Raw genomic sequence first — 13,996 nt, forward strand, 5'->3', positions numbered from 1 at the left:
TGAACTGTAGTACATCGAAAACGTGCAGTGTAAGCTAATCTATTTTTCTCTATCAAATTCATGTTGTTTTTTAAAAACCGCTTTAAGGTTGTTTTGAGTAACAGTTTAAATTTGCTAGAAGTTATGTATCTAATTAAGTGCGGAAGAAATGCTCTATGTAAGATTTGTATTATGAAATCGGAAATTGAAAGGAATCAATTTTCGTTTTCCCGATTATTTTTTTTTTTAAATCGTTTTTGTTAAAATTATTTTGCAACTTCTAACAATGCCTTGAAATTTGATCTAGCTGCTATCGTAGTGACGTACATTCCTTTCTCAATTCAGGTTAGTTAGCCAGCCGACTGTAGTACCTTGATCGTCAGAAAAAGTTTCATGAGATGTACTGATACACACGCTACTAGTTTCCTTTGTGACGCATCTCCCGCAGTGACTACACAACAACGCCGAAACGATAGCACAAAAATTTCTCGCCGATGTCAGCCATTGTGGCCTTTTCCGAATCATCGTCGAGGAGGAATGAAATGAAATAAAAAAATAAACAAATAAAAGGGAGAAATAATAAATAAATGAAAATAAAAAGTACCGAAGAGGAAGAGGAGGGAGGGGAAAGAGGGAGTAGGGGATGGGACTGGAAAAAAATATAAAAAAAAAATCTGTAATCGATAGTAGGAGACACGACGCTCCTGTTTATTGGGTTCTCTTTTCTTCCCTTTTCATTTGTTATCTTATGGTCGCCATTTTAAGAAGGAAGAGGTTTCGGTGCAAAGCGTAAAGCGCTTCTGATAAAATGACAGGTTGCCAGCCGTCTTGCATATTTTTAAATACCTCGTCGAGCAAGGAAACTCGTGCTGTCCATTGTGGTCGGGTGGGTGTCTGCTTCATGCTCTTTGGCCTTAAGTTTAGGTGTGTGTGTAGTTGTAACATTGCGATGTAAGTATTACGAGAAGTCGAATAAAGGTAGAGACAAGTGTCTTTCTCATTGAAGCGAGGTCGCTGTTCTTGCCAAATGAAAAACCGTCAATGCAAAAAAGAGCCATTATCTCATTTCGACGCGAGTGACGTAATGAAAACGAGACATTCGATAAAAACGATTGCTTGGGTCATAATATATAAAAAGAACCACAGTGCAGTATTGAACTCTGCTCGGTTCATTGATTGAATTCGTTAAGACCGAATATGTACCTCAGTTTACTTAAGTGTCGCTTACAGTTGTGTGGATCGTTGGCTATTATGATATAAAATTATTATAGAAGTTATATTATCAGCAAGAATTTATTGTATTAATTTTATAATTCACTCTATTTTGAATATTTAAATTAACTCTATTTTGAGTATTTAAATTAACTCTATTTTGAGTATTTAAATTAGCTCTATTTTGAGTATTTAAATTAATTGTATTTTGAGTATTTAAATTAATTACCAAGAGTTTAAATGCATTTTGGAAATAGTTTTGATTTTAAATTTAAAAAAAAAAACAATTCAGAGAAAACAGAAAAAATGTGGCAACACATCAGTTAGGTAGAAATTTAAAATCGTTTGCAGTAAATAGAATTCGCAGCTGAAAATTGGCGTGATGAAAAAAGTTTTGATTGAAAGCTTACATGTTTATTTTTACCAATAATAGTTTTAATTTTCATAAATAAATAAATAACATGCTTTAAAATGGATTTCTTCAAATTTCGTGATACTAGTACCATTATTTTGAAAAGATAAAACTTTCAGTTTTCTTTTAAATGTTAATTTGGAAAAAACTAAAAATGGAATACTTAAAAAAGGTATGTTAATTTTCTATCATTTCAAGAATTAATTTAGTTGTTAAAAATAAATTCAAAGCTAACTATTACGTTGTTTTTTAATACACTTCTGCATAATCTGCAAATAAAATAATAGAAGAATATCTGAATTTGATTAAAATAAGATCATCCCAGATATGCTGATTATTATTTGGGCATATGAATGTCGTATTTAATAGAGATTAGTATATGAAAATTGTTAAGCAAATATGGAAAAAATTGCATTTAATTGATAATAAATGTGTTTGAATGACTATAAAAAAGATTGATACAAATCATGAGCATCTGTTTGAATAATAAACAGATTATTTAAATTCTTTTTAATTTATCTTCACTGCTTGATACGTAACATACAATCAAGGATTACAAAAAGTGTGAGAGTGAAAATCAATTCTATAATCACTAAAAAAAACAATTTAATTCCGATTTTCTATAGAATTTGATGCCTATGACCCTAAAAAAGTTTAGAATTTCATCGTGACAAATCGAGCTTCATACTTCCAAACTGACTATTCCGTTCCATTTATAGAACAAATCGGACAAGAAACCTGAATCGAATTTTAATAGTTCAATTATATTTTTTTAATCGCCTGATATCGCTTCGATGTTCTGACATGATTATAGAATTCTTTATTTCCATGGTGGCGATTTTTGCCGTATTTTAGAGAAGTATATAGGAAAAAAAGCAATAAAATTCAGGTTGTAATTATAAAAAATATTAAAAGTTCAAAGGTTAATGAATTATTAAAAATTATTGAAATTTGTGAGCAGAACTTCGAAAATTGTGCTGAATTCTGATGTATTATTTTGACTTATGCCCCTTCCCTCATATATTCACCATTTCTTCAGTATACCACATCCTATTTTTTGAGATGATAGAATGTTTCTAAAATGTACACTTAGGCGTTCTACAATCCTCGATTTCCTCATAACGCCGCTGTTACATAATAACTAATGATCTGACGATAACTGAAGATCAGAAATGCATTTGGTACTTCCTGTTTGTACTCTGTCTAGTTATTTTTATATAATCAAAGAATCAAAATTAAATTTGGGGGAGGAAGTGAAGATTACTGCGTCCAGTTTTAATTTCTTGGTTTAACATTATGAATAATGATTAAATAGGTTTATCAATCCCATTGATTATTATATTTAATGAAATGGGTTCAATAAATTTTTTACAAAAGCGGAAAAGTACTTAATTTTTTTTTTTTTTTCATGTTTCGAAATTTGTTTGCAGATCAGTTTAGTCCTGCTATTTTCTAAAGTGGCCACCTGATTCAACAAGGTTGGCAGTTTTTGTATGAGGGTATTTAGGCTACATTGAAAAGCCATACACGCGCGCCATTTTAAAATTACTTATTTTTTAAATTTAAATTTAAATAATTTATATGCAAAATGCTGATACCAACTGTCTTGAACTTGTCTAGCTGATTTAACGTTATATTAGTTCAGTTTATCATTATATTTGGTATTTAACAATCGTTTGTATAGAAATTAAATTAAAATCTATAATAAAAAATTTAGGTTTAAAAATTGGGAAGTTGCAAGAAGGGAATCACTTAACGCTAACACCTTTAGAAAGTTTTAATTTAGCCCTATGCGAATCGAAAAGTTAAGGATCGGACTACAATATGAAAAATTTCATTAATTTACAGAATTATTAGGCTAGAAAGAATGGCAAGAAGGAAAGAGACGAGCTTCTTTTAATTAAAATGGTTTTATTCTTTTTGCAGACGTAAGTACATTTACTTCCTTGTTTATAGATATTTAATTTTTAGACGAATGTGGATTCAATTTGATTTTACAAACGCTGCATTGGGGTAGTTAATAATAATATATTTTTTTAAAAATTAAGGCGAAATATCATGTTTTCATGGTGTTTAAGGCTTGATTCTTCTATTTTATTTTTCAATTTTGTTCTTTATTATATAATGATAACTATATAATTAAGAACTTGTTTTTTTTGTAACTTGCTACAAAAATGCCTTTATTACCATCACAATACACGTGCGTGTAAATTCAAGAATTAAAATAATGCAATGGGTTGCTGTTAAATATAATTCAAATATTTTTGAAAATTTATTAACCTTTGAGCAAATTGCTCAGAAATAAAATTCCTAACTATATAATTAAGAACTTATTTTTTGATAACACTTGTTACACAAATGTATTTAATATCATATCAGTACACCTGCATGTAAATTCAGGAATTAAAATAATGTAACAGATTATTATAAAAAAATACTTAATGTTTTTGTAAAATTTATTAACCTTTGTGAAAACTTGTTCAGAAATAAAACTGATATTACTGAAAAGCTTATTATTTTTTTTAAAACTTTAAAGTGATGTGAATATAGTTTCTTTGGAGTAATATCTCCGAAGTTATAATTGAAAAACTATAATACTTTACTAATATCCACATGACTAATTTGATAGATCTGTGTCTATGATAGACGGTAAAACATTTCAAAATTATTTTTTCACCCTGCATAGCTCAATTTATATATAATATGTCACTCTGTAAAGATGATGTTATAATGCTTAAATATGGATGAGCATTTTTACTGATTTTAAGGTCGTAAGTAATATTTCAAAGCATATTACTTGATCATTTAAGCAGTTCTTTTTTTATAACTAAACTATTTATGGTTTTAATTGAAATGTCATTTGCTTTTGAAAATTTCAGACTTTTTTTTATGTATTATGCCATAATGCATAAAAAAAAAAAGAAAAAAAAAAAAAAACTTGAAACAAGATGCAAGTTGCTGTTAAAAGATTGATGAAAAATATTTTAATGTTGAATAAACTTCTATTGGTATGCGGATGTAAAACACTGCTCTTCTTGTTTGAACGGTTCCTTAAAGGATTAAAACACCTTTTTCGATAGTGTAGTTTTGGTGATAAAAAAATTAAAATTCCATACAATATTTTTTTAATGGTATTTCATAAATGTGGCTGTCCATTCGAATAAGTTCCATTTTTTTAAAAAAAATACTTTAGTCTTTAAAACCAGTTCATATGTCACAAAATATTTGTGTTTTGCAGAAAACTAAATGTTGAAAGTTGTTTCTTTTGTAACTTATAAAAAAAAATACTTTCATTTCCTCATTGCAATTTTAGACGTGTAAATGTGAGAATGACAGGCATAAGGAAATTGACTATTTTATGTTTTTCTTATTCTTACTATATAGTACTATAATTACAGTCACTATATAGTAAGCTGCTATATTTATAGATATATATTATAAATGTCTCTTATTTTTTTTTTTTTTTGTTTTTTTGTTTAAATGAAGTCAATTCATATTCATTTGAAACAAGTTAAAAGTATCTCCTCTTTTTTAATCTGTAAGTCTTGCCCATTAAATATTTATTACTATTCTTAGATATCATTCCTAACTATATATAACAATGAATGTTCGTTTTTTTAAAAAACAAACCTGCATTTTGTATCCGATCTTGATAAAGTTTGTTACATGTGATCTGTAAGACAATAGGAAACTTATTGTCTACTTTCCAAAATTCAGAAGTTAGTAAATATATAATAAATAATTTAAAATAGACAAGTTTTCGGTATTTTTTCAGTTATATCTTCCGAAAATATTTTTCCGCAAAAAAGATTTTTACGTTGTCTTCAAACAAACAAACAAAAAAAGGTAGCAGTTTCATTTTCGTACGATTTTTCTTTTAATTTTAATAACTTTAAAAATTTAATTTTATACATTATCTTTGACAGTGTTTTTATTGCTATGATGGAATTTAAATTAATTTGTTTCTTTTTTCTGACTTTTGCTAATGCTAAAATTAAAGTAAAAAATTAATTTCTTCGGACATAAACTTCGAAATAGGATTTTTACTTACACTTTTATTTCGCATTATATACACTTCTTAATCTGCACTCGCAGTAATCTGTAGTGAACTGGATTCCTTTAAATTCATATTTTTTTAGCCATATCAAATCAGAAAATGAACTTTTAAACAAATGCATTCCATATTAATAGTTTAACAGCCAGGAAAGTTAATGTTTATAGACTGCTGGTCGCCTGAGGCTCTTAGCTGTCTATAACCCCCCCCCCCCAGTTCTATATTTGCTTTTTGGTATTTTGTGTATTTCAATTTTACACATATTTATGATTCTACATGAATGCTTAAAATCATTTCTGAATTATTGGACCTATTGAAATTTTTAGAATTCAATTCTAGATATTACTTCTGCTGCCTTTAATTCTGCAAAACAACAAATTAATTCTTATCATGGTGACTTTAATTCGATTTTAAGTCCTGCGTAAATGATTCACGGGACAATATTCGGATCTTTTCCCATCATTTAAACACATAGTTTTTGAAACGATAATTAAATAATGCTAAATATTATTTTATAAGCAATACCAGTTTCAACACATAAGAGATAATTTAGATGCATTTCAGTACCAATTTCCTCCGCTGGAGTGCCAACCCCAAGTCGCGAAAGACAAAAACAAATTACTATTCGGTTATTTGCGTATCGATTTTTGTGTTTTTTAAGTATAATTTTTAGTATTAATATGAATTGCAACATATATTTATCTTATATTCCCAGAATTAACTATATTGCTAATTGCTTATATATTATTATACGCTGATAAAATACATCATTTGTACCATTTTTCTTTTCTCTCTCTCTCTCTTCTACTTGACTGGTAGAGAGAGAGAATACTTGAAAAAGCACGTATTTGTGACATTCACCTGAGAGTCAAATCAAGTCACAGAAACTTTTGAAATATAATTTATTCGATCGCTTTAGAAAGGATATTTCAAAATGTCTGTCCGAGTTAAAAAGCGGTACTAAGAAATTTTATACACATATTCCTTAAAAATGAGGCTAAGCTAAATACCTTATGTGTGTTAAGGCAAAATAAATAAATAATAATAATAATAAGTTAAAGAAGAAGGAGAAATAATAAACGAACAATAGCATAAAATGATTTTTGAAATATAAACTAGTTTGTAAACAGTTTTAAAATAAAATTAGCATCACTTGCATAAGTGGCGCTTATGCGTACCCACGCCCGCTAATGAATTCTTAATGAGAATTTATTCAAAATGATGATGAGTTTGACGAATTAATGATGGAAGCGACAAAAGTTGCTGGGATTTTAGATGCGTTATCTAATTGAAGAACAAGGAACAATTAAGGGTGTGGGAAGGATAGCAATTTGTAGACGAGCAAGAAAATATATCTATTGGCAATTTCAAATAAAAATTTAAAGTTACATTTTTTTTAACCTAGACACACCTTTTTTTACAGCTAAAGATGATAAATTCAAACACATTGCTCTTGTATTAAATGGAAATTTTAGTATAAAAAGTATATTCGCAGGATCAGTTTAGAAAGAAGTTTTTCAAAATTGAATTTGTTAAAAGTATGCACTCATTTTATCATAACGAATTCAGTTAAATGCGAATTAAGAATTCAGTTTTGATGCCAAGTATTTGCTAGAACAAAATTGCTGCAAATTAATTTCATTTTAGCATTAGAAATATATATACTGCATATATTGTAAGCATTTTTTTTATGCCGATGAATAACTGATGCTCAAAATTCGCATTAATAAAAAAAATATATGCAAAAATATTTTCCCTTTTTTATGTAATTAAAATATTTTATTAATTGAAAATATCAATTTTTTTGTATATATAATTTTTTAAATATTTTTTATGTGTGTTATAATCCGAGGTACATGTGAATTTATTGAAATGTATTCATAAAATGAATAATAATGATAATAATAATTAATATTTTTATTTTTGCCTTGAATTGTAAAAGATTATTTTAATTTTTAAAAATTAAATGTTGTAAGTTCTAATTTTACAAAATGAATGTATTTTATTTGCATTATCTTATAATAAATAAGTAAATTAAATGCTGCCTAAAGTATAAAATCGAGTCTGCTGTTATTTTTTTTCTTTCTTCTGGAAATGCATATTTCTGCATATTCCTATTATAGTAAAATCCTCATAAGCACACAATTAATTTGTATGTTTGATACAATACAAATGATATAAATATATGCATTAAAGTATATTCTGGAGTAATACTTTATGCTCTTTATAAATAGTATTTTGAAGATATTTATTTCTACATTGGTTGTCAGATATTTTGATTTCAATTTTATTTTAGTTCTGGTATAAATTTTCTGCAATGATGTAACATCCATTTGTGATGCTTACTTTTTCATTATTTCGTTGTAAATCTATTTTTTTTTTACTAGGAAGATCAAGTTGCTTTTATTGCACAAGAACTCTTATTTGATGGCTGAAGGTTTCCCCTGTACAAATCAGTAAATGATTTACGTAGGACATTTTACTGTTTTTTTTTTAACTCAGTTGTTTTTAAAAATAACCTATTATTCCTGTATCGCCTTTCAGTATAGGCAATTCAATTGCATTAATATGACAATAAATGTTAGCAAATCATATAATACCATCACTGTTTTCTCTTATCTGTTTTTTTCTTACTTTATCTCTCTTTTTATTATAGGAATAACCACTGATAAATGCTTATTAATATAAAAAATAAAAGCATATATTCGTATTTTTTATATATTTAATTTATTTTTTCTTCAGTTTAACCGCTGATGGATATTAATAATTGAAAACGATATTATAAAAATTAAAATGTTTGGTTAAAAATTCGTAAACCACTTTTATTTTTCTATAATGTGTGTGTATAATGCTATGACTACTAAAAAATATAGTGTCTGTTAATTTTTTACATTTCGTTTTAATTACAATAGGCTGTGAGGCTTAAGTTAAAAATTTTATACGATTCATGAGATGCTAATGAATTATTAACCTTGCTATTTTTTCCCCTCTAATTTTCTTTACAAACGCACGTTTCGAAGAATGCAAAGATAAAATTAATTAAAACATGTTTCCTAGACAATGAAGGATTTCTTTCTTAAATTATTTGATTGCGAAGTGTATATGATATATTTAACAGTTTTAGATTTGCATTTTTAAAATATATATAATAAATGTGTTAATGAAGAAAAGTTTCCGAAACGTAAAACTTGCCTTTCTTTTCAACTTTAAAATATTTGGCTGAATATTTAAGTAGGCATTTATCATATTCACCTACTAGACTTTCAGTCTAATTCCTATTCTGTATAATTACTTGTTCCATCAGGAATATTACATAGAAAATGATAAATTAATGTTTATTAGTTGGAGATTGTATTAAAAGCTGAATTAGGAAAAAAATATCTATCGGCTAATAAAAACAACTACTTATTAATAATTCCTTCTATTAATCTTTTAATTATTTTATGAGGTATTTTTATTGAATATCATTTCTAATGATATCACTAGATTATTGAATTGGCAGAGATGTAAATGCGCATTCTTCTCAACATCAACAATTACTATTTGGATATTAATAGGTAAAACAGTTCCATTAGAAGTTATTAGCAAAATATTGATAATTGCAAAACCCCGGTTCAATGGAAGAATTGTATTATATTCTAAGTTTACTGATTTATAGTCGTAAATGCTACAAGTATACATCTGAGTGAAATATTATTTGTTATTGATTCTTTTTACATTCTCGTAAATTTCTTCAGCAATAGCACCGGAAAAGAGACATTGATTGTAATGCATGGTTTTTAATTGATGTGGACATAGTGCCAAAGATATGGGATGAACTGATTTACCGATTTGACATTTTCAAAGGAATGAAGCCTTCAAAATAATATTACGAGGCCCTAAACAGTTTTTTTTTTTTTTTTTTTTTTTTTTTTTAGTATAAAAATATTTGAAAGATTCAAATAAGACTTTTTGAATGTTTTAAAAAGGAAATCCCTTTGAGACATTTCAACGTTAAAATAAGTATTAAGTTTTGATAAGATTATATCTTTGGGAATATATTAAAAGATGTCGAAAAGTTTCAAATGGATTGTTCAGTATTTTATAGGCTAGTTTATTTTAATGAATATGGGTTGGTTTTAAATGAATTTTTCACTTTATATTTGAAAAAAGAATTTATATTAATAATTTTAGCTTATTTCTTTTTGTTTAGTCTCTTTAACTCAGTATGCCATAGCAAGATCACTTATTTATGTTTGTTTTGTAAGTAAAATTTTAAATCTTCAATCAAACATTTACAAATAGTAGTAAAACAATTTACAAAGTTAATATTTTCTTTTATGAAGTTTAGTTTTGTCTCAATCTCTAATGACATATTCTAGAACTATTATATATTCATTCTGTTAATCTTAATCGATAAGAAGTTATGCAGGACAATACTGTTAAAGTCAAGGAATGGATCTTGCATTGCCAGTATTAATATATGTTTTGCTTTTTAAATACTTTCCTTATCAGCATTGCAAATCGTATTGTCTGATTTGAGCGAAAGAATTCAAAATATAATTTTAATATAATCTGTAATTGTAGTATAATAATGTTTATCTTGTGCATTATAAGTTTCTATAGTGCAATGTAAGTTTTAAATGTAAGTTCAATGTAAGTATTTTCAAAAGAAAATACATTTGTCATTCGATCGCGATATAAACGATATCTGTCCTCAAACAGTCCTTATACTTATTTCTAAACATAACGTTAATTTAACTGATTTTATATATAAAAAAAAAATTCTCCTAGGTTTATTATTATTTTTTTATTTTGCCTTTTGGTGGCTCTGGATAAGTTTTTAAGCATTTTTTTTATATTGTAGTTGATTAAAGAAATATATTTACATGGCAGTTCTTTTAAATATTTCGACCATTTTTATTATTCTAAAATAATTATTTTATCGGCTTTTATTCTTTCGATGAAATGTAGATAATTTTGTAGCGAAATTCTTATAATTAAATATGTAATTCCAATCTTTTCTTGAATGTATGATATCTTTTTGTGTTCATTTTTCATTATAAAAGTTCTTTCTGTTTTTTTAAACATGCATGTTAATTTTTTTAGATAAAAAAAAAAAGAAAGAGAGAGAGAGAGCGTGAGCGGATTGATGTTCTCTTAATTACAATATTCAATATTTCGTTTCATTAAAATAAATTTTTATTGATACCAGACTTTTTCACGTATTTCTTTAAACAGTTTCTAGTAGTAGTAGCAAGGAATCGTATTCCCTATCTTAAATGCATAATCTCCAAAAACTTTATTGTAAGGACAGTAACATGATAATAAACATGACAAAAGAAAGATGACAAATAAAAAAAATGAAAATTGCCAATCATGTTTTATTTTCACTTATGAATGTGTTAAATGGAAAGTTCTGATTTCAAATTTATTTCTATGAATATCGTATTACCATTTTCCGACATATTTATATTTAAAAACCTATAAAAATAGTTTCATGCTAGAATTTCAAAAACTCAAGTATTAAACATTATTGAAATGATATGATCTGTGAAATGAAATAAAATTTTTGTAAATGATTTCAAGACGAACAATATCTGATATTATCCATTAATCCTGAAAACCTGAGATAATTTAACTTTGAATTTTCGCCGTATTTCACTTATATTGCAGTTCATTATTAATGTCCATTCATTTACTCATGATTTATTTTATTTGTAATGTTTTGTATATATTTTTTGTGTGCTAATTTATAAAAACGCAATTATATTTTGATTTACTCACAAAAAAAAAAACTTGCTGAAAATATTTACGAATGAATATTATTTTTGAGTGTGAGCATTTTTATTTGACTTTTTATCACTACCCATGTTAGGAAAGAAAGATACAAAAATTATTGGAATCTTATCTGACTTGGCCCTCGTTATCTTAACCATCGTTTTTGAATCCTGTCTGCCCTCCGATTAGAACTCCATCGAGTACCGACTGTGCTTAAATTCTGTGATTCGAAATCCTGAATGTGTAACTCTCCCGTTTACGTTGTTGTTTCGCTGATCGATACTATCATTACCATGTCCAGTAAATTATCTTCGAAGTTTACGTTTCGCATTGAGCCAACGACAAATGACATTCCGTTCGGCCATATTGGTCTGATTATAATGGAAGCTCTGAATATGTCGAAGATGGAGGCTTCCTCTGCTGTTGCAATACTGTGATTGATTCAGGTAACACGTTTAGTATTGAGCCCCCTTCTCCCTGTGCCTTTCTCGATCACAAAGAGCTCATACGGCGTGTCCATTTGTCTCGTTCCTATTCTATGCATACTTGAAACAGCGTTATGTATGGAGTTTCTGAATGGTCAAATTTAATTGGGGAGGCTCTGTCTGTCTATCTCTCTCTGCGCTACGGCCAGCAAGACTTTATTCTTCGTTATTTGCATCGTAGAGAAGATTTGAATATTAAAGGTAATTGTGAAGGATGGGAATGGTCTAAAATCGGAATTATTCCTTTATCTGTCTTATTTACGGTGGAACTTAGTTAACTACAGTACTCCAAGCTAATTGGGGGGTGAAATTCTCTGGATTATAGACGTAACTTAATTTAAGATAAATTCAGAGAATCTGGTATTTGCAGATTGTAAGCTTAGAATAAAAGATTTAAGGGACTGCTTAATTCGAAAACTAACAATGTCGTATTCAAAACTCGAAACTTTTTTCTTGTTTATACTATATTTTAAATCAAAGAATTAAAAAAAAAAAAAAAAAACTTTTAAGACATTTGAGTGTGATGCGTTTTAGCAGATTGCAGCTGCTCTCTAAAAAAGCCGATTGATGTTTGAATAAGATCTGTTTGTTTTATTTTATTAATTGTAATATGAGTTTTATTCAAAACCAACTAAATGAATAAATTAGGAAATTGAGTAAGAATTTTTGCTGCATTCCAATATTGCAACAAAAGATAAATTAAACCGTACACTTTGTATAGTTCTATTTGCTCTTTATAGAATCAAATATATTACCCCCCCCCCTATTTTTTCCATATTTAATCTTGATTAGTGAATGTATGAATCTTCACTAATTTTACGTTAAAATTTACTCGGGGGGTAGAATAAAATAGGATGTTTATAAATTCCTTCTGTTGATTTTGAAAGTTAGTGATTTTTTAGCCATAAATGTAAACTATTTCTTCAATAAAACTCAACGAAGGTAGGTGGAATTCCACTTTCTGTTTATTTCAAAGATCCAATTGTTACTGGTGTTTTGAAATTGTGAAGTTGAATTTGCTTCAAAATAGATTATGCTAGTGTATTAACGCTATTTTTAGCATATTTTGATAGTTACTTAATACCAAAACCAAAATTCTCCTTGATTTTTCCCATTTCTAAAGATAATTATTCTTCAAAAAACAATTCTGTGACTGCTTTAATATTTTCAGCTTCTGAACTATTGCTGATTAAAACGTATTTCTAAGCATTTCGGTTATTTCCGTTCTGTCTGTCTTTCACGCTTGCTGTAGAAAGATTTTTTTTCCTGCGTACTGAAGCGAAGCGGATTATAACGAACGTAGACATTGTATTGAATTGGAAATGAAGTAATTCTTTATTTAATTGTACTTTTGAAAGAATAAAGGAAAGCATTCTCAAAATTTCCTTTTTCTGTTGCAATCCGCTCTACTATAGTAGCTTTGTTCTTTGGACTGAGTAGTGTAAAATCGTCTTGACGATTCACATTTTTTTTTTTTTTTACTTAACGTAATAAACTTCCGATCTTCAAATATTTCTACCTTGCTTTGAGATATTTACATTCATTGTTCGGGATCCGGATATGATTCCTGTGTTATTTCTTTACTAAATATGTGTGTTGAAGTTTTTGGATCATAGAATCTTTCCTATTTTGTTGTTCAAATTTCAGTTTTTTTTAAAATTTTAAACTCTTTTTTTTTGGAAGTAAAGATGTATTAAATTAAAATGAATTTTTATAGTACTAATTTATTTGTATTTTATTCGTTTCCAAAGCTGTTTCATTTGTGTTTGGAAATTGAGCGTTTAAAAATCTACATTGTAATTTCATTTCTCCGATTTTATTGCCCTCTGCAATCCATGCATGAACTTTTATTAAGTATTCAATATTAATATAATTTTTATTACTAATTTAAATTATTTATATACTACATGCAATGTATTTTGAAAGATTTTTGGTGTATTCGAATACTGCGGGCACTGGTGTAGACTGATTATATTTATCTTAAATGAATTATTTATATTTATAAAAGAATTGCATTTGTTTTAATTACCATCAAAATTGACTCTGCAGTCAGTCGCGTTTCTTCATTTGAATCAAACCCTTCAATTTTACTAG

General features: G+C 27.4%; 1 protein-coding gene across 13 annotated transcripts in view; it reads left to right on the forward strand.

The window, feature by feature from the left end:
• The window catches only part of LOC129964285 (bromodomain adjacent to zinc finger domain protein 2B-like), a 114,832-nt gene that overhangs the window by 36,527 nt on the left and 64,309 nt on the right, over positions 1 to 13,996 (forward strand). Inside the window, exon 1 of one of the 13 annotated variants that reach the window (XM_056079044.1) lies at positions 11,739 to 11,863. The exons of the other annotated variants lie outside the window; for them this stretch is intronic. The gene's annotated coding sequence lies outside the window, so the exon portion shown is untranslated. Of the gene's footprint in view, positions 1 to 11,738; positions 11,864 to 13,996 lie in introns of those variants that run through there. 13 annotated transcript variants of the gene reach the window in all.

The sequence above is a fragment of the Argiope bruennichi genome, chromosome 3 (genome assembly GCF_947563725.1).
Source record: "Argiope bruennichi chromosome 3, qqArgBrue1.1, whole genome shotgun sequence".
Taxonomy (NCBI): domain Eukaryota; kingdom Metazoa; phylum Arthropoda; class Arachnida; order Araneae; family Araneidae; genus Argiope; species Argiope bruennichi.